Source organism: Terrapene carolina, unplaced genomic scaffold, assembly GCF_002925995.2.
Source record: "Terrapene carolina triunguis isolate 2854851 unplaced genomic scaffold, T_m_triunguis-2.0 Scaffold212, whole genome shotgun sequence".
NCBI lineage: Eukaryota > Metazoa > Chordata > Testudines > Emydidae > Terrapene > Terrapene triunguis.
In genome coordinates, this window is record NW_020664563.1 from 4,474,169 (window position 1) to 4,496,199 (window position 22,031).

Genomic DNA, 22,031 nt, shown 5'->3' on the forward strand with positions numbered 1-22,031 from the left:
TTCAGCACGCCACCTCTCCTCTCGCTCATATTGGGCTTTTTTAAAATCAGTCATTGACTGCCTCCACGCATTCAGCTGTGCTCTGTCAGCGTGGGAGGCAGTCTGAAGTTCAGTAAACATTTCGTCACGCGTCCTTCGCTTCCTTCTTCGAATATTCACTAGCCTCTGCGAAGGAGTAAGATTTGCAGCTGGTGGAGAAGGGAGAGGTTGTTAAAAAAGATACATTTTAGAGAACAATGGGTAGACTCTTTCACGTTAGATTTTGCTGTTCACAACATCACACAGCACATGTGCTTTCGTTACAAGGTCGCATTTTTCCTCTTATATTGAGAGTCTCCTGGTTTGGTGTGAGAGATCACTCACGCAGTGCCAGGACACAGATTTCAGCTTGCAGGCAGCCATGGTAAGACATATAGTCTTTGGGCTTTTTTAACCTTCTTAACATGTGGGGATGGTTTCAAACAGTTCTGCCCTCATTTCCCATACCAAGCACCCGTGCCATTTAAAATGGGTTTGCAATGTAAAAGGAGGGGCTGCGATTTCAGGTTTAACATGCAGCACAAACCCAACTAACTCCCCTCCCCCTCACACCCAATTCTCTGGGATGGTCACTTCACCCCTCCCCCCCACCGCGTGGTTAACAGCGGGGAATATTTCTGTTCAGCAGACCAGGAAGGGGCACCTCTGAATGTCCCCTTAATAAAATTGCCCCATTTTAACCAGGTGACCGTGAATGATATCACTCTCCTGAGGATAACAAAGAGCGATAAGGAATGGATGTTGTCTGCATGCCAGCAAACACCGGGACCATACGCTGCCATGCTTTGTTATGCAATGATTCCAGAGTACGTGCTACTGGCCTGGCGTGGTAAAGTGTCCTACCATGGCGGACGGGATAAGGCAGCCCTCCCCAGAAACCTTTTGCAAAGGCTTTGGGAGTACATGAAGGAGAGCTTTCTGGAGATGTCCCTGGAGGATTTCCGCTCCATCCCCATACACGTTAACAGACTTTTCCAGTAGCTGTACTGGCCGCGATTGCCAGGGCAAATTAATCATTAATCATTAAACACGCTTGCTTTTAAACCATGTGTAATATTTACAAAGGTACACTCACCAGAGGTCCCTTGTGTGCCCTCAGGGTCTGGGAGCACACCTTGGGTGAGTTCGGGGGTTACTGGTTCCAGGTCCAGGGTGATAAACATATCCTGGCTGTTGGGGAAACCGGTTTCTCTGCTTCCTTGCTGTGAGCTATCTTCATTGTCTTCATCATCATCATCTTCCGCATACCCCGAACCCGCTTCCCTGTTGCGTGATTTTCCATTGATGGAGTCAAAGCACACAGTTGGGGTAGTGGTGGCTGCACCCCCTAGAATGGCATGCAGCTCCGCGTAGAAGCGGCATGTTTGTGGCTCTGCCCCAGACCTTCCGTTTGCCTCTCTGGCTTTGTGGTAGGCTTGCCTTAGCTCCTTAATTTTCACGTGGCACTGCTGTGCGTCCCTGTTATGGTCTCTGTCCTTCATGGCCTTTGAGACTTTTTCTAATATTTTGCCATTTCGTTTACTGCTACGGAGTTCAGCTAGCACTGATTCGTCTCCCCATATGGCGAGCAGATCCCATACCTCCCGTTCGTTCCATGCTGGTGCTCTTTTGCGATCCTGGGACTCCATCATGGTTATCTGTGCTGATGAGCTCTGCGTGGTCACCTGTGCTCTCCACGCTGGGCAAACAGAAAATGAAATTCAAAAGTTTGCGGGGCTTTTCCTGTCTACCTGGTCAGTGCATCTGAGTTGAGAGCGCTGTCCAGAGTGGTCACAATGAAGCACTGTGGGATAGCTCCCGGAGGCCAATAATGTCGAATTCCGTCCACACTACCCCAAATGCGACCCGCAAAGGCCGATTTTATCGCTAATCCCCTCGGCTGGGTCTACACTACAGCGGGGGTCTGACCTAAGATACGCAACTTCAGCTACGTGAATACCGTAGCTGAAGTTGCGTATTTTAGGTCGACTTACCTGGCTGTGAGGACGGGGGAAAGTCAACCGCTGCCGCGCTGCCGCCGACTCCGCTGCCGCCTCTTGCTGCAGTGGATTTCCGGAGTCGACGGCAGAGCGATCAGGGATCGATTTTATCGCGTCTTCACTAGACGCGATAAGTCGATCCCAGAACATCGATTCCCTGCCGCCGGACCCTCCGGTAAGTGTAGATGTACCCCTCGTCGGAGGTGGAGTAAAGAAACCGGTTTAAAGGGTCCTTTAAGTCGAAAAAAAGGGCTTCGTCGTGTGGACGTGTCCAGGCTTAATTCGATTTAATGCTGCTAAAGTCGACCTAAACTCGTAGTGTAGACCAGGCCTCAGTTCACACCCCACCTTATTCTGGATTAACTGTCTTGAGTAAACAAGCCCCTCTGAAATAGCCATGCAGGCCAAAGGACAATGAATCATCAGTGAGGGGCATCAGAACTGTGCCAGGTTCAAGGCAGGGCTGCTTACGGCTCACTAAGCAAAACTTCTGTGAGTCTTAGCAAGTTCACTCAGGAAGGGGGCGAAGGGTCTACGCAGAGAGTAGCAGCCACTTGAAATTGACTAGACTTGGGCTCCTGTTCCCATCTGGGTACATTTTAAAATAGAATTGGACACAGTGCAGCCATTGCGAGTAATACCAGCTAGATTGTAATATCAGATCATCCATGTGTCCTTTCAGAACTGAGGCGGACATCCCTTCGCCTGGAAAGGCATAACAGCTGCCTGTGAGCTAGTCTGGCATCTAGTCTCACCTCGTGCATATCACAGGCCACTAAATTTCACCCAGATACCCCCTGTATCAAGCCCAACAACTTCAGTTAGACTACAGCATTTCTTGATGTGAAATCCCAGGGGAGACAAGGCAAAAGTAAATTTCACCGCGATATAGCTAGTTTCCTCTCCCCACATCCCATCTGAGGTTGATCTCAACTAGATACATAGAGGTAAGAACTACAGTGCCTTGCTCCTCTGGGATTTTACACTGAGATAGCTATCTTGGTGTTAGCACATGCCTGGTTTTGAAGTGCAGATGAAGCCAAAGAACTGTTAATCCATCAGGATAAACTTTCCTTTCAATTAAAAAGACATAGGGCAGGGGTGGCCAAACTTACTGACCCTCCAAGCCACATACAATAATCTTCAGCAGTTCAAGAGCCTGGGTGCCTGTCAGGGCTCCAGCTGCGTGGGAAGTGCCTGCCAGGACTTGGGGCTTCAACCCCGCTCCTGCTGAAGTCCTGAGCCCCAGTTGGCACACCCCATGGGACTGAAACCCCAAGAATCCCTCCCCCAGGGTGATGCGTGGAAGGGCACGTGGGGTCATGTGCCCCCCCAGATTTTTGCCAGGTTTGATGGCCCCACTCAGTCACATGGTGCCGCCAGGCCCCCTCCCTGCATGCAGCTGCTGGAACCGTTAAGCTGGGAGCTGCAGCCCTGGGGTGAGGCAGTGGCAAACAGCTGGGAGCTGCAGGGAGAGCCACTACTTTTGCTGCTGCTGGGAGCAGAAGCAGTGCCCCTTCCCTGCAGCTCCCAGCTCTTTGCTGCTGCTTCTCCACATGGAGCTAACACCTGGGATCTGCAGGGAGGGGCCACTGAGGGTAAGAGAGGGTGTGTGACTCAAGCTGTTAGCGGGAGCAAACCTTTAAACTGTGCCCCCCAACTCTCAAAAGGTACCAGTCGTCTCTGACAGAAGCCCCTAGCACCATCACCCCATTTTTTTTTAACCCAAATGATTACGGGGGACAACTAATGTAAAAACAGGGACAGGAGTGCGGTCAAAGGGTCAAAAGAATGCATCACCCCATTGCAGGGCAGAAGCCCCGAGCTCCCCCTTACTCCCAGTCTGATAGGTGGAGAATGGGGTGGGGGGGAAGTGGGGAAGTGGAGGGGCTCCGCTAGCCACACTTTAACTGTAAAAGAGCCACATGTGGCTCACAAGCTGCAGTTTGGCCACGCCTGACATAGGGCATAAACCTGGCTTTGGTTAGAAACTGGTCATACTAGAATGCCAGGGGAATAAACCAAGTGAAACATAACTGGAGAAGCTGGAGGGCAGTGTGCCAGATGCTCAGCTGCTGTTACCAAGTCACTGATTTACACCAGCTGAGAATCCGACGCCAGATACTGTATGTGTGGATGAGGTCCAGTGGTGAAATCCTGGCTCCATTGAAGCCAGCCGGAGTTTTGCCACTGACTTCAATGAGTTCAGGATTCCACCCCATGTGTCTATTTTCCACTGGGAAAAGCACTGTAAATCTTCTTTGCTAGCAGATTATCTCACAATTTGGGCCAGATCCTCAGCTGATAGAAATCCCCAGAATCAATGGAGCTATGCTGATTTATACCAGGCGATGAACTGGCTTAATGGTTATGAGCAAACACCCCCCCCACACACACAAAACAGGCCCATATTGCAATTAAACCAGATGATGAATAGTTGTTAAAATCTTCAAGAGACAGAGACACCAGACAAAAGTGACTCAACTAGAGAGCCCCTCAAATCAGTCAATTGGTTCCACTGATTCCTAGAGTGGAAGGAAATATTAAATGGAGATAGCCAAGGCCACATAAGAAATTAGGTTATTAGTCAATTAAATAATGGGAAAGTGACAGGACTGATCGCCATATGTGGGGTCAGGAAGGAATTTCCCCCCAGGTCAGATTAGCAAACTGAGTGTTTGTTTTTTGCCTTTCTCGGCAGTGTGAGCACTGGTTGCTTGCCAGCATTATCTGAGTATATTTCACTTAATCCTTTCTCTGCCATTGTGGGGGCCACGGGAACTTGGTGCACCTTGGTCCTTCCTACTCTCTGCCTGTGGCATGTAATAGTCTAGTCTTCTGTGGGCTGTAATACTTTGGCCTCATTTTGGTTGTTGGGTTTAGTTTCTGTTTAGGTTCTGGGTGGGGCTGGTGGCCTGTGATATGCCAGAGGATCTGGCAGCTCCTTCTGACCTTAAATGCTGTGACTCTATGGGGACTGGACATTTTACCTGCAGAATGCTATAAACCACTACAGATTATGGGCTTGACTGCCTACAGTCGCACACAACGTGAAGTCATTTATGGAAGCGAGTGTAAGATGCTGCCACCAGTGAGTGAAGGCTTCTGATTTGGTCATGTTGCCCGGCATATAGAGAAAGGTAATGGAGAATGAGGCTCTCTACAACTCCATCACTGGGAGGAGTTTTTAATGATGCAGTTAAAAGTAACTGTTTTCTGCCTATTTAATGTTCTGATCATGTGACGCTCTAACAATTACAGATCTTTCTCCTCTGCAAATCACAGGCCAATAACACTGATTAGTGCATACGAATCAAATCTTTATAAAATGGTTGACTAATTAGCTGGAGTCAGATGACTTTATTGTGCTTTCGTCATATAACCACAATGCTCCCTTTGAAAATTCTCAGAGCTCACTAAACCAAACAACCTACACATTTATATGACAGAAAAAAATGCCCAAACCTATGTAGGCCCACTTTGTGCAACCCTGAAGAAGAGGTGGCTTAGCAATGGCCAACTTTAAATTACATTATTAGCCTGTAACAATGAGATTCCACCCCCTTCCTCTGCTCCCCGTGTATTCTGTTTTTTTTTTTAATCGCCTTCCTCTGAAGCATCAGGGACTGCCAGAGCTGGAGATGGGATACTGGGCAGGGAGGGCCAAGGCTCTGAGGTGGCACTGGGCATTCTCTTTTTCAGGTGCTTGGCTGGCTGGTTCTTGCTCACATGCTCAGGGTCTCACTGATCGTCACAGGTGGGATCGGGAAGGAATTTCCTCCAGGTCAGATTGGCAGTGTTTTCAGGGTTTTTTTCACCTATCTTCAGGGGTGAAAGTGGGTCGCTACAGGCCAGTACGGCATACCAGTAAGAAGCCAGTACCAGCCCATACCCAGCTGACGTTAAAGTGCTGCCGCGGCAAAGGACCCTTCTTAAAGCGCTGCCACGGCAGCGCTTTAACATCGCTGCCCCGGGGCCAGTGATTTAAAAGGGCCCAGGGCTCCCGGCTGCCAGCCCCAGGCACTTTTAAATCGCCACAGGAGCCCCGGGCGGTGCAGTCCAGACAGTGTGGCTGGGCAGGCTGGGGGAGGCTGACCCCCCCAGCCCCGCCCCTTCTGCCCGAGGCCCTGCCTTTTCTGGGGCCCTGTAGCCTGGCCCCAATACCGGTAAGAATGTAATATTACTTTCACCCCTGCCTATCTTGGCATCGTGTGGGTGTGGTTCACTTGCCAGAATTAGCTGATTATATCTCACTTCCTCATTTCCTGCCATTGCAGGGGGTTCGGATACATAATAGTCCAGTCTCCTGTGGGCTATAATATTTTGGTCTCGTTTTGGTTGTTGTCTGTGTGTGCGGGGACTGGACTGGGCGATGTTGGTGGCCTGTGCTGTACAGGCGGTCAACCTAGATGATCTGGTGGTCCCTTCTGGCTTTTAACTCTATGACTCTAGCTCTCTTTCCTACTGATCAGCATCCTTAATTGCTGCACATGGAACAACACTGGAACCCCCCAATGGACTGTAGAGGGAAGCCAGTCTTTGATTAAGGCACTGGACTAGGGCCCAGGAGCGCTCTGTCACTGACCTGGACCATAAACTTGGAGGAGTGATTTTGCCTTTCTGCATCTTTGTTTCCTATTTGTAAAGTGGGGATAAGACTCTTGTCTTTCCCTCACCTCGTCTGTTTCGCTTGTAAGCTCTTTGGGGTAGGGGCTGTCTCTGTCTCACAGGGCACCTGGCACAATGGGTCCCTGGTCCTAGTTGGAGCCTCTAGGAATTCCTGTAGTACAAATAATACTAGGTGAACACCTAGCTTTGGCATCATGCTGTATTTAATCCAAAACCTAAAATGAAAGCAGACCCCTTGTTTCCTTAGACACTCCAATTCAGTCCCATGTACTTTTGAAATGCTTTGCTCAGGAAGGGCAAGATCAGTGATAACTGACCTTATATCTTAACTGAACTTAACTGAATGAGCCCAGTTATTCAGTGAAAGTAAATTGTAAAGCCACAGAGCTTTCAACAAACTATATTGCTATCTTTCAATACATACAGATACAAAATATTGCTGAGTTAGAAAAAAATCACCAGGGCCATTTCTCCAGGCGGGGAGTTAGTGATCATATCTCAAGGATATACAGAGGCTCTGTAATCTTATCTTATATGCAGTGGGTACACTTAAAATATCATTCCACTTCCGTGACCTTTCTCAAATGCAACATCAATCAGTGTACTCATCCACAGCAGCATATGAAACCGACGCAAATTTTATTTTTCGTTCAGTAAACGCCTTGTTATCATGCCTGAGATCACCAGGTGACAGTGCCATTTCCAATTCACATTTCCCACTCACTTCTTCTGCTCCTTCAGCCCCACCTGGGATGAGCTGGAGCAGACAGAGGGGTGCCTGGGGTGTCTTTTATAATGATTAGAATTTAGACTGTGAAGGACGGTTGAAGGCGTGAGCTCCATTATCCAGCCATCCCTTAGTCTCTGCTGAGGCTGCTGTGATGGTAGCTTATGTGATGTGAACACCCGTCTGCTAAGACCTGTCCACTGAGACCATCCCTGCATGTTACACAGCCAGCCAATGGCTGGCACATGGGCGATATTGGTGACTACAGCCTGGAGCTGGGCTCAGCCTGGTAAACTAGATGTCAAACCTGCTGGAAACTTGCCATACAATTCCAGACTGTATTATTATTTGTCTTACAGTTATGCCAAAAGGCCCTACCCGAGATCAAGGATGCCCCAAAGACCTTACAATCTAACTAGATAAGATAGCCAAAAGTTGTTTTTTGCCCTCCGGTGACCCATTGTGCAGTAGCAACCCTGCCAGGAACTGGGGAAGAATCTGGATCTCCAAAATGGCCCTACAATTAATTGTGTTCACTTCCGGAGAGCCCAGTTTCGTTTTTATGACCAAGGATAAGCATGACCCGTGGTTACTGTTAGTTTTATAAATCATCTGATTCATGACCAGGAGCATAAGTATTTGTTTAGACTGAGACGTTCCAGAGCCTGCTGCAGAGGGGTTGAAAAGAAAAACACTTAGCCAGCTTGCGAAAGCTTCCTTGCTCAGCAGGCCCTGTCAGACACAGAGCAGAATCCTGATAGTGCCATGTTAAGGGTGGGGTTTTAATCACACAAGATGAGGTTTCCAAAGCAGGTTAAACTCTCCCTCAGGGTGACTAACAGGTGGGAGAGGGGGATGAAAATGTACAGTGTCAGCTGGACCTCATCTCCATTCTCTCTGGAGAGCATCAGATCATATTAACTGGCAGGTATTTTTCCAATAATAAACTCCCAGAGCAACTATTCCCTACCCCCGCCCTGATTCCTTAATGACCATTCCATCTCCACCCCATCCCTCCATCTGCAAAATTACTCTGTTAATATCCTGCCACTAACTCCCATTTGTGCACAGCAGGAAATTCTTTCCATTATGGGACTGCATAGCAGTATAACACGAAACGCTACCCTATACAAGGATGTGCTTTGACTTATATAGGAGAGGGTGCAATGTAATTTACACAGGGGCCTGAACTGCAGAGTTATGATCTGGATGGCTTTCCCCAAGGTAAGGGGCAGGGTTTAAACCTGGTCCCGTCACCAGTTTAAACACATGGGGCAGATTCTGTGGTCAACTAAGCTGTGCTTGGCACAAGACCAGAGGGAGGTTTCAAAAGTAGCATACAGCCATGTCTACCTTCCCCTGATGCCAGGGCCACTGGGTGCTGACCTGTCCCCCAACATACAGTGAAAGCAGGCTATAGCATTCAGACTGTGTGACGGGTTCGGTCACAGAGACCCCCTTGGGACTGTCACCTGATATGCTGAAACTACCTCTAAGCCCGTTTTCCCTGTCAGCTTGGGACTCCAGAACCCTGTCTTGTTGAGCCAGACATGCTAGCCTGCTGCAACACAGACCCAGGGTCTGAACCACACCCCCAAAGCTGCAGACTAACTGAAAACAGCTCAGCAAGTACTCCTGTCTCCAGCACCCAGACACCCAGTTCCCAATGGTATCCAAACCCCAAATAAATCTGTTTTACTCTGTATAAAGCTTATACAGGTAAACTCATAAATTGTCTGCCCTCTATAACATTGATAGAGAGATATGCACAGCTGTTTGCTCCCCCAGGTATTAATCACTTACTCTGGGTTAATTAATAAACAAAAGTGATTTTATTAAGTATAAAAAGTAGGATTTAAGTGGTTTCAAGTAATAACAGACAGAACAAAGTAAGTTACCAAGCAAAATAAAACAAAATACGCAAGTCTAAGCCTAATACATGTAAGAAACTGAATACAGGTAAATCTCACCCTTGGAGATGTTCAAATAAGCTTCTTTCACAGACTAGACTCCTTCTTAGTCTGGGCCCAATCCTTTCCCCGGTACAATCCTTGTTAGTTCCAGCTCAGGTGGTAACTAGGGGATTTCTCATGACTGGCAGCCTCCTTTGTCCTGCTCCACCCCCTTTTATAGCTTTGGCACAAGGCGGGAATCTTTTGTCTCTCTGGGTCCCCACCCCACCTTCTAAATGGAAAAACACCAGGTTTAAGATGGATTCCAGTATCATGTGACATGGTCACATGTCACTGTAAGACCTCATTCTTCATTACCCATGTCAGGTACACAGGAAGGCTTACATGTAAATAAACCCATTCACAACCAATTGTCCTAGTCAATGGGAGCTATCAAGATCCTAAGCCACCATTAATGGCCCACACTTTGCATAATTACAATAGGACCTCAGAGTAATACTTCATATTTCTAGTTTTAGATACAAGAATGATACATTCATACAAATAGGATGAACACACTCAGTAGATTATAAGCTTTGTAATGATACCTTACAAAAAGCATATTCCAGTTACATTATATTCACACTCATTAGCATATTTCCATTGTGGAGGAACAGAACAGGGGGGCCTCCTTTCCGATAGCCAAAGTTCTGGGCCTACAGGCCCCAAAACACCTCCAACAGAAGGCTGTCATAATGGTGACCTTTGTGCAGAGTAGAGAAGGCCTAAAAGCCTGAACAATACTGCTCAAATCAATTCTTGGCCAAATCCCAGTTAGAAGTAGTGACAGAGGAGGGAAGAAAATTACAAAGTATGTTGGAGGCCAAAGAAACTGCTTTAGAAATATAATAACCGCAAGGCTTTAGAAATATAATGTAAGTTGCTCAATATTAAGAAATTGTTTGCAGAAAGTTAATCACCCTAGCTGCTGCTATTGACCCAAGCTAGGGCCGAGCACCACCTCTGCGGAAACCACCGAGCGCCCCTCTACACCCACCTCTCGGAAGTTGAGAAAGTTGGCGAGGGGAGAAGGGAGGACTGACCCCAACCCCAACACCCTAGCTCGTGATCAGCTCGTGATCGCCCCAACCCCAGCTTGTAATTTGTTTCCGAGCTCGTGTTCACCCCATGCCCTGCTTATGATTGGTCCCTAATTTCTTAACTCATGACATATTGTTTGTACCTTGCTTGTGGTTTAATGAAATAAAAAGCCCGTGCGTGTAGGGCTCGGTGTGCCAGCTTTCGAGCTGCACCCCAGTGCGCACTGGTTTGTATGTCAATAAACTGGCCTCAGGCTCTGAGTCTGTGAACTAAAATCACTGCGTGGGTGATTCTTTCCACGACACCATAAAACATGTGGAGTGCAATGTCACAGACTGCTCTACTGTATCCCAGCTACCCCTAGTCCTCGAGTGACCATTCCTGTAGCGAGGGACACAGCTGCATCCCATCCACACCTTCTTTCTCCTGGGCACATCTTCAACACTGCTGGCCAGGAGAAGCCAGCACAAGGCAAATTTAACACACCCAAGAATTGGGCCCACATTACTTTTTGGTTCAAATGTACAGAATTCTTGCTGATTGGGAAATGATTTTTTCTCCCCTTGAAAAATGTTAATGAAAATATTTTGTTTTTGTCACCAATCTTCTTGGGATTTTGGGGAGGGGTTTCATCAAAAAAATGAAACCTGAAAATTTGGCAATAGAAAAATACCAAGTTTTGATTTTCTGATTAACCCTCCCCCCTCCAATTTCAAATCTTTGATTTTCAACTGCTGACAATCAAAAACTTTTTTATCACAACACCCTCCCGGCAAAAAAAATTAGAATAAAAGTGAAAATCTTTAGACAAAAATATCCATTTAATCAAAAAGGAATCAATGTCCCCCACAAAAAATTTTCAATGAAAAATTTGTAGCCAGCTCTATACAGTGTGTTTCAATAGAACCCATACAGAAAAACGTGCAGTTTCATTACCACCACATCATACATACACAGTGTATGTGCCACTCTAGAGTTGTATGATCTTGGTATGAAAGCCTGTTGTATAATGGATATATGGAAGAAGACAGAATTAGAATTATTATGGCAAGATTAATGTGACGGAAATGGCAATCTGCCACATCAGTGCATACTCCAGACTTAATGGTTTGGATGAACCAAGTCAGCCACCCTGGAAAGAATGAGCTGTTATAATAACGGCAGAACACAAGGAAATCCCTTCAGGCCTGTTGAAGATTAGTGATTAAATAACTGTAAGACAAGCACACAATGGCATCAGCCAGTTGTGTTTTGACTTCCTTATCTGCCTGTCTAGGCAAGAAATATTTATTTTCCTACATCATTGCTGACATTCCTGGTGAGATTTCAGCTTAGATCAGTGACCAGTTCCTTCTTATTTTTATTGGCAGCATATGTGATGATCTATTTCTATTGTGATTTGCATCCATTCCAAAGCACATTACAAATGATACAAATGAATATATAGTCTAAAGCAAAGGCTTCACCTCCAAGACAAAAGCGAGGTAACTGCTGCTTATTACACTGATCATAATCATCTACTTTGTACTCCCTCTGTTTATTGGCTCCTGTTGGCTCTCACCATGTAGCTTAGATGCTTGTATACCCTTTGGAACAGGAGCCATCTTTGCATTATATGTATGTACAGCACCTAGCGTAATGGGGGCCATGATCCCTGACGAAGGCATGTAGGTACTACCACATTACAAATAATAATAATAAATAATATGGTTAAGATTTTTCATGAGCCATTAGCCACAAATGCAGATTTAATGGGATTTTTAAAAAAAAACTTACCCTCACACACACTTGCTGCTTGACAGCTCTCCTGGGGTGAGTGGCTTGTTTGCCATAACTGTGTCTAGCTTTGGAATCTTTTGTGCCTGAATTATTGGTGGCGTTAGTTGTGAACATTTAGGGCCACTATTCAGGGTGACCAGTAGGGGGCACAAAGCAAGGAGGGAAGGTCTGTGTAAACAGGCAGTAGAAACAGTCTTGTATTGCATTCACCCCAGCCATGGTGTCCTGGGCCTCTGATGTTTTTATATGGAGTCAGAGTGGGACTGAATAGATCCCACAGGTCAGAGCACACTCCTGCAAAAGGGGAAATGGGGAAAGGACAACAGACAAGACAGCCTGTCAGCCCAGCCAGAGCAGCCACACATCTGCACAGAGCTAGCCGCAGAACTAGCCGCAAATCCAGAGAGAACTGCTATGGGGAATCTAGGCTACAACAGGGGATGAGGATAGGAAAGTAAGGACACTGCAGCTCAGGTGAGGCACACAGCAACACCAGGTTGCTTCCTGAAAGAATCACACCACCTCACTCCACACAAAGGAAAAAGGGGATGGGGCGGCAGTCTTCTAGTCTGGTAAAACAGTGGACATAGCTACATCTGACCTAGCCTTTCTCCAAATACCATCCCCAGCAGAATTTGATTTCTGGCCCCCTGAGGGACAGTCACTCTCAGTAAGCAGCTTCCAGAGGATCTGCCAGGCATCTAGCTGGTTCAGATCAGCAATCAGAGGTGAAACAAGTGAATACCCTGCTTTATACAATTGGACCTGTAGTGGAGGACATTATCCTTTCCAGAAGCCTCACAGCTGCGCAGATGAAACAGTGCAATACAGCTAAAGTAGAACTGGATGAGTTTTTAATGCCAGGCCACAATGTGGTTTAGCACGCATGATTTCATTTTGCCAGCGTGAGAAAGGGGTGTCAGTGAATGATTTCATAACGGCCCTGTATAACCTAATCCAACCCTGCGGCTGTGGGGAGATGAGTGAAGAACTCCTCAGAGACAGGCTCACTGTAGAGCTGAGGAACAGCTAACCATCATAAAGACTCCAAAATGATCCTAACCTCACACGAGAGAAAGCCAAGAATATAGTCCTCCAAAGTTAGTGCATAAAGAAGCAATAGACTCTTCTTGGGAATAACTTTGAGGAGGAGCCCACTGTAGAAGCCATGGACAAGGAGAGGAAAATATCTCTGGATGCCAAGAAACATTTCCTACCCAGGTCAGAACGAGCACAAAGGGGACCCAGAGAGGGCTATGCTAACATAGAGTAAAGAAGAGGAATACAAGAGCATGAAAGAATTCCACAGTGCGACAAACTTCACAGCAAGCTGCTTTGTCCAGAAGGGACACCACATGCAGGAAACATCTAAAAAGAGGATATTATGCGACAGCATGTTGACCTATATGCATAGTAGATCTGTCTTTAAGGAAGACCTAAAAATACTGGGATCGCACAACTTACAGCCATATTAGAGGATCAAAAAGAACTACCATAGATCTCCATGATCATCTTGGGAAAATATAAAATAGACTTCAAAACATGCTGATGTAATAGTGATTCCAGAATTACTTTATAGAAGGATGAAAGCACGAACACATCAAGAGCCAAAAAGGATATTGAAAGGCCCAGGGTAGTCCCCTTAAACATGAAAGGAAAATTTGAAGCCACTCTAAAAATAGTAGACTAGATTACATCCCAAGAGTTCTATTTTGTAGATGGCCTATGTACTGCTCTACCTGGCCACCTAGCAATCACAGCCCTAGGCCTGGTTATAAGGATGGAACCAGTCACCATAGACTTAGAACCCAAGATCAGGAAGAGGTTTGCCAAATTATTCAAAGTCAGGAGAAACTAGAGGTGAAATACCACATTAAACTCATACCAAATGCAAAGCTGTTTGCTCTGTCGATATCTAGGAGAGTCTCCATCCCTTCACTGCCCAGGGTGCAAACAGAGCTCAGCTGCATGGAGAAGATGGTGTCATTTCCAGAAGAGATACCCTAGCTGAATGGTGTGCAGGCTTGGTAGTGGTCCCAAAACCAAACAACACGGTTTGGATCTGTGTAGACCTTACCAAGCTCAATGAGGATATCTGTAGAGAGTGACAAGTACTCCCATGTGTTGAAGTAAAAGTCTTAAAATTGGATGTCCCATCTGGGTTCTCGCACTTGCTACAGAATCTCCACTACAAACAAACTTCAGCACATCCTTCGGAAGGTTTTGATTCAATCAACTACCAGAATTAGTAGGGGGGAAGCAAAAGTGGATGGGAACCTGGGAGGCAGAGACCATGAGATGGTTGAGTTCAGGATCCTGACAAAAGGAAGAAAGGAGAGCAGCAGAATACATACCGTGTACTTCAGAAAAGCAGACTGACTCCCTCAGGGAACTAATGGGCAGGATCTCCTGGGAGAATAACATGGGGGGGGAAAGGAGTCCAGGAGATCTGGCTGTATTTTAAAGAATCCTTATTGAGATTGCAGGAGCAAACCATCACGATGTGTAGAAAGAATAGTAAATATGGCTGTCGAACAGGTTGGCTTAACAGTGAAATCCTTGCTGACCTTAAACACAAAAAAGAAGCTTACAAGAAGTGGAAGCTTGGACAAATGACCAGGGAGGAGTATAAAAATATAGCTCAGGCATGCAGGAGTGAAATCAGGAAGGCCAAATCACAATTGGAGTTGCAGCTAGCAAGGGATGTTAAGAGTAACAAGAAGGGTTTCTACAGGTATGTTAGCAACAAGAAGGTGGTCAGGGAAAGTGTGGGCCCCTTACTGAATGGGGGAGGCAACCTAGTGACAGAGGATGTGGAAAAAGCTAATGTACTCAATGCTTTTTTTGCCTCTGTCTTCACGAACAAGGTCAGCTCCCAGACTACGGCACTGGGCAGCACAGTATGAGGAGGAGATGACCAACCCTCTGTGGAGAAAGACGTGGTTCAGGACTATTTAGAAAAGCTGGATGAGCACAAGTCCATGGGGCCGGATGCGCTGCATCCGAGGGTGCTAAAGGAAACTCATGGCAATCAGGGGAGCTCCTGGATGAGTGGAAAAAGGCTAATGTAGTGCCCATCTTTAAAAAGGGGAAGAAGGAGGATCCGGGGAACTACAGACCAGTCAGCCTCACCTCAGTCCCTGGAAAAATCATGGAGCAGGACCTCAAGGAATCAATTTTGAAGCACTTCAAGGAGAGGAAAGTGATCAGGAACAGTCAGCATGGATTCACCAAGGGCAAGTCATGCCTGACTAACCTAATTGCCTTCTATGATGAGATAACTGGCTCTGTGGATGAGGGGAAAGCAGTGGACGTGTTATTCCTTGATTTTAGCAAAGCTTTTGATACAGTCTCCCATAGTATTCTTGCCAGCAAGTTAAAGAAGCATGGGCTGGATGAATGGACTATAAGGTGGATAGAAAGCTGGCTAGATCATCGGGCTCAACGAGTAGTGATCAATGGCTCCATGTCTAGTTGGCAGCCGGTATCAAGCGGAGTGCCCCAAGGGTCGGTCCTGGGGCCGGTTTTCTTCAGTATCTTCATTAATGATCTGCAGGATGGCGTGGACTGCACCCTCAGCAAGTTTGCAGATGACACTAAACTGGGAGGAGTGGTAGATACGCTGGAGGGTAGGGATAGGATACAGAGGGACCTAGACAAATTAGAGGATTGGGCCAAAAGAAATCTGATGAGGTTCAACAAGGATAAGTGCAGAGTCCTGCACTTAGGACGGAAGAATCCCCTGCACTGCTACAGACTAGGGACCGAATGGCTAGGCAGCAGTTCTGCAGAAAAGGACCTAGGGGTTACAGTGGACGAGAAGCTGGATATGAGTCAACAGTGTGCCCTTGTTGCCAAGAAGGCTAACAGCATTTTGGGGGTGTATAAGTAGGAGCTTTGCCAGCAGATCAAGGGACATGATCATTCCCCTCTATTCGGCATTGGTGAGGCCTCATCTGGAGTACTGTGTCCAGTTTTGGGCCCCACACTACAATAAGGTGACCAGATGACAAGAACAAAATATCAGGACACATGGGGGGGGCAGCCACAGGCTCACCCCCCCCACACACCTCATTGGAGCCATGGGGGAAGGAGATACAAAGCCTGAGGAAGCCGCGGGTTGGGGGTGCACGGCCCTGGGTCCAGGCGCAGCCCTGTTGGGGGCGCAGGGCCCTGGCTCCGGGCGCAGCCCCACCACAGGTCGGGGGCGCAGGGCCCTGGCTCCGGGCACAGCCCTGCTGCGGGTCAGGGGTGCAAGGCCCTGGCTCTGGCTTCATCCCCGCTGCAGGTCGGCAGCTCACGGCCCTCGCTCCAGCCCTGCTGCAAGCCGCGGGTTGGGGTGCATGGTCCTGTCCCCTGCCACAAGCACACAGCCCCGGTTCCCACCTGCAACCCAGCTGTGGGCACAGGGCCCCAGCCGCAGCCACAGCCCCGCCGCTTACCTGGGGGATGGTTCCCACCCACTGGGAAGCACCTTGCAGGTTCCTCTGGCTCCTAAGGTCAGCGGCGGCCAGCGGGGTCTCCACTCCATGTGCTGCGCCTGCCACAAGCACTGGCTCCAGCTGCCATTGGCTGGAAGCTGTGGGGACAGGACTTACTTGGGGGCATGAGTAGCATGCAGTGCCCCTGGGTCAGGGGCAGCCGGGGGGGTCTGCACCCTGTCCCCGCCTGCAGCTCCCATTGGCCACAATGGAGCCAGCGCTTGTGGTAGGTGCAGCACGCAGAGACCCCCCTGGCCGTCCCATGCCTAGGGGCCACAGGGTCCTGCATCCTGCCGTTTCCTGGGAGCCACCCCAAATAAGCACTGTTGGGACCCCAGCTGAGTGCTCACCAGTGTACTCCTCCAGCCCAGAGCCAAAATATCGGGACAAATGGCATCCCGACCGTACATTGGTCGGGACGTGGGATAAACAACTAACTATCAGGACAGTCCCGATTTTATCGGGATGTCTGGTCACCCTACACTACAAGAAGGATGTGGAAAAATTGGAAAGAGTCCAGCGAAGGGCAACAAAAATGATTAGGGGGCTGGAGCACATGACTTATGAGGAGAGGCTGAGGGAACTGGGATTATTTAGTCTGCAGAAGAGAAGAATGAGGGGGGACTTGATAGCTGCTTTCAACTACCAGAAAGGGGGTTCCAAAGAGGATGGAGCTCGGCTGTTCTCAGTGGTAGCAGATGACAGAACAAGGAGTAATAGTCTCAAATTGCAGTGGGGGAGGTTTAGGTTGGATATTAGGAAAAACTTTTTCACTAGGAGGGTGGTGAAGCACTGGAATGGGTTACCTAGGGAGGTGATGGAATCTCCTTCCTTGGAGGTTTTTAAGGTCAGGCTTGACAAAGCCCTGGCTGGGATGATTTAGTTGGGGATTTGTCCTGCTTTGAGCAGGGGATTGGACTAGATGACCCCCTGAGGTCCCTTCCAACCCTGATATTCTATGATTCTATGACATCATCTCTTTCGGAACACTTCCAAAGAAAAATGTCTCAATTCCTGGAGGACTTGGAAGGGGCTCTCTGCCAAATAGATGATATCCTTATCTATGGATCAACTCAAACCCAACATGACCAATGTCTCTTTCCAGTCCTGGAAAGACTGGAGAAAGCAGACCTAACACTTAATGACAAGTGTGAATTCTCAAAAGACAGAATCAAGTTTATAGGTTAGCTCATTGATGGAGTAGGGGTAAGACCAGATCCAGAGAAAGTGAAAGTGACAACGAAGTATCAGAGTGACAGTGAAGTACATTATAGGCATGATGACACATGTGGGAAAATTCCTACCTCATCTAGTAGAGAAGTCAAAGCCATTGTGATATCTTATGAGTCCACAAAATTTCTGGTATTGAGGAACTAAACAGAGCCGGGTATCCAGAGAAACAAAGCAAGAACTGAGTACTCCGCCAGTTTTGGCCCTATGTAAGTCAAATAAAACCACCACTTTCAGCTGATGCCTCATCTGATGGGCTCAATCGGGATCAATCACCTTCATGGTGGCGCCCGGTAGTATATGCCTCTCGAGCACTCATGGATACAGAGCAGCACTGTGCACACAGAGAAGGAGCCCTAGCCACTACATGGGCGTGGGAATGTTTCAGAGACTTTCTAGTGGGCATAAAATTTCACATGGAAACTGACCACAAACTGCTAGTTGCTTGTCTAGGTTAAAAAAAGCCAGTTACCATCTATGATGCAATGTTTTTGAATGAGGTTTGAGTTCTTGATTGCTTATGGGAAGAACCTGATCCCAGACCTCAGCAAGAGAACAAATGGGGAGCGGCTGGAGGCAGGTTTAATAGATGCAGTACTTACTGCTTTACCAATCACAGAAAAATGCCTGAGAGAACTGAGAAAGAAACGGGGCTGATGAATTACTGAGCTGAGTCATGACTCACTGTAAAGAGAGCTGGAGAAAGCAGGAAAAGTCAGAAACCTCTATTAAACTATGCTGGGCAGTTTCTGGGGACTGTTATCATAAAGCAAGGTTGGTTGTTGAAGGGGTCAAGCCTCGTTATCTCGTTATCTCTATAGACTACAGAAGAAGTGCAACAGAACATCCCTGGCAGACTGCCTGAGAGACCCAAGGCCATTACAAAATGCAGGGAGATAGCTAAACTGCCTGTTAGGTGGCCTGGGCATAGCCAAGAGTTGGGAAATGTGCCACTCATGCTCACATGAGAACCATTCCTATCATCTGCTCTACCAGACAGGGCAGCAGTCAGGCCTGATCTTTTCTAGCTGGATAATACAACCTGTCTTCTGACGACGGATTATTTCTTAAGGTTCACTGAAGTTGACAGTTTGCACAACACCACACCAAGAGCAGTGGTGGAAAGGATAAAACCCAGCTTTGCCCATTTCGGGATTCCAGAGCAAGTCATCTCTGACAATGGGCCTCAACTCTCCTCTGAGACCTTTAAAGATACATCTGCACTGCAATAAAAAACCCGTGGCAGCTACAGGGCTAAAAATAGCAGGCTGGAGCCTGGGCTCTGACACTCTTCCCCTTTCTGGGTTTCAGATCCCAGGCTCCTGCCTGAACCTCTATTTTTAGCCCCGCAGTTGTGAGCCCTGCAAGCCCAAGTCATTGATTCAGGCTCTGAGCCTCACTGCCCTGAGTCTTTTATTGCAGTGTAGACAAACCCTAAGAGGTTTGCAGAGCCCTGTGGCTCCACTCGTGTCACATCTGTGGAAGCAGAGAAAGAACTGACAGAAAGGGGATTGCAATGCATGACAGTTTGTTAGCAAGAGTCAGGCTAACTGTAACCCTAATAACGCGAGATTTGTAGAAGTGAGGAATGTGTGAGGCGAGTGGGAAAGAACTGTGTGAGAAGTTGTTGCGACCTTGTGTAGATAATATGGAATGTAGACTAGGAGTCTACATTAGTGAGCAAAACAAGATATCAGAATGACCTATGTATAAACAAAATGCAGCTGTTGCTCATTATTGTCTGTAATAAAAGGTATAAATGCTTGCTGTAATTGTTTACCTGTTGAGAGACCTGTTTAGCTCTCTCCCTCTATGCAATTGATAGAGAGAAAATAAAGTATCTGACTTGCTGTACCCAAACAAAAAGTGAGAACTCTGTTATTCTCCGACAATTTGGGGGCTCATCCGGGATGGCAACGCCCGCAGAAGCATCGGCAGCTGCTACGGATCGTTCCCCTTCGAACCCCATGGCGCCACAATAGAGATAGGAGACCTTTTGAAATCTCTATTGGGGTGTCGGAGGAGGACTGTCTGTGGGGCCGTCTGTCCCTGTTGGGCTCACGCCATCTGAACTTATTGACTGTGCAGCAAGATCAGATGCGGAGCGGTTCTGGGGAATTGTTTTGCCGCCCCCAATAAGGTAGTTGTATGCGGTTCTGGGGAACTGTTAGTTTGGCCATCCCCATATGCATAAGAGAGATGCATTAGGTATGCACTGGTGCTGAGGGGTTGTTACCGCCTCATAGTGTATTGAGTCCGGACATAAGGTACAGATGCATCGTGGTATTTGGAGATAGAGGCCTTGGTGTGTGTGTGTGTGTGTGTGTACACCAGTATGAATTGAGAGTTACCGGAAGACGCCCAGAGTACTCTGCGAAGTCTTTTGGCTCGTGACCAGAACTACTGTAACGCAAGCCCGGTAACTAGAGGATCTTTTAGGAGATCCGACCCACGATGGGCTAACTCGGCCTGGCATCGTCCGGCGAGGAAGCTACCTGGGTCTAGGAGTGTGTGAACCCATCTTCCCTCCCCCTGTTCCTCTCTGTGTGAGCCACTGACAGTCTGATCATCTCACTGGATGCAACGAGAGTAAGCGGCGCCGTCTCTCTGAGACTAGCCAGCGCTCTTTGTTGAAGGGAGGTGTAGGAGGGTCGTGGCCATCCTCGTTAGTCTCTCCTGTGTGAGTATCCTGTAGGGAGAGATCCTTAGTTTATGCGCCGCTAGCGCGGACAGGGCATCCTCCCTGTGTGTGTGATTGGAAAATGGGTGGGGGACAGTCTAAGCATTCCCTCTCACCCCCTAAGGGTACCCCATCTTATTTCATGTACGTACATTATGGTCCTAAAACCTGCAGGTATTTAGAGAATTGGAATCATTACACGCGTGCAAATCCAGCTAAACAATGCCCACTAGAAGGTACCTTCAATCTAGATAAGATCATACATCTCAGAGGAGCTTTTAATCACCAAAAAGCCTCTGGCACACAATGGGAGCAATTTGTCTATTGAGGAAAGGAACGGGTTAATTTGAAATTCAGCTTGGTCCAGAGATAAAGAGAAATTGAATCTGCGTTCAAGGTCAAGAATCAATGCAGACCAGGCTAAGTACAAAGAAAAACTGCTTTCGGCCCCAGCTGGCTGTGAAAAAATATAGACATAGTCAAACCAAAGGCAATACAAGTTACAGTGCTGAGATTACATTTGCAAAGCTTAACTGTCCAGGGAGATCCAACAGTCTCCCTTTGCGACCCTGGAGCCGGCGTGGTTTGGGGACACTGAAGAAGCCACAGGCAGCCGGCCTGGACTGGAATCTCTGAAAAGACGCCCCAGGAGACCCCAGGGAGCAAAAGAACTGCCCTCCCAAGAGAGGAAGCAAGTTGGAGATTGCACAGTGCCTTCTCTGAACATTATACACAGACGTGGCCAGTCTGGACGTACGTGTCTGAGTATGAAAGTGTGCCTACTCTCAGCCGCAGTAAGTCTGAGAACCGGAGAGGGGTTTAGCATTCCTCTCTCCACCCCGGTTGACCGGGAAGGGTGTCAGGTGGATCTACCCCAGTCGTAGCAAGACTGAGCAATAGAGAAGTTGGAGAAAAGGGAAGAGTTGTGTACTTGATAACTAGAATTGAGCAATTAAGAGCATAGATCATGAACCAGGCAGCAACTCAAACCTACACCCCGGGCAAGTTGCAAGCCTTGAGACAGGACTTCCAGGCAGAAAAGGAAGCACTGGCTAAGCAAGTACCGATCCTTCAGGGACTTGTCAAAATTTAATTATTTGTGCTCAGTATATGCTGTAAGAGCAGTGTGTTTGCCACAAGAGAAAATTGAATAGTTAAATGCCAATGGGCCATGTGTTTTGCCCAGGTGGCAAGCCTCACGAAGGAGGACTTGGGTAGCCTTGTGAGTAAGAATGTTTAAGGGAAGAGACCAGGAAGGGTGGGGGCTAGTTGAGAAGCCCACCCTCCTAGCTAAATTGGTAGTGGAACAAGCCGCTGCCCATGGAAGGGACAGTTCAGCAAGAAAAGCAGGATCGGGCCCAAGCGGGCAGGCAACAGATAGAGAGATTGGAAAACAGGTTGGAAACTTTGAGGGCATAGTGGAAGGAAAAGAGTAAGTAATTATAAGCTGTGACGATGCGGTTCTGGCGGAACCCAACTGAGAGTGCCAACTCA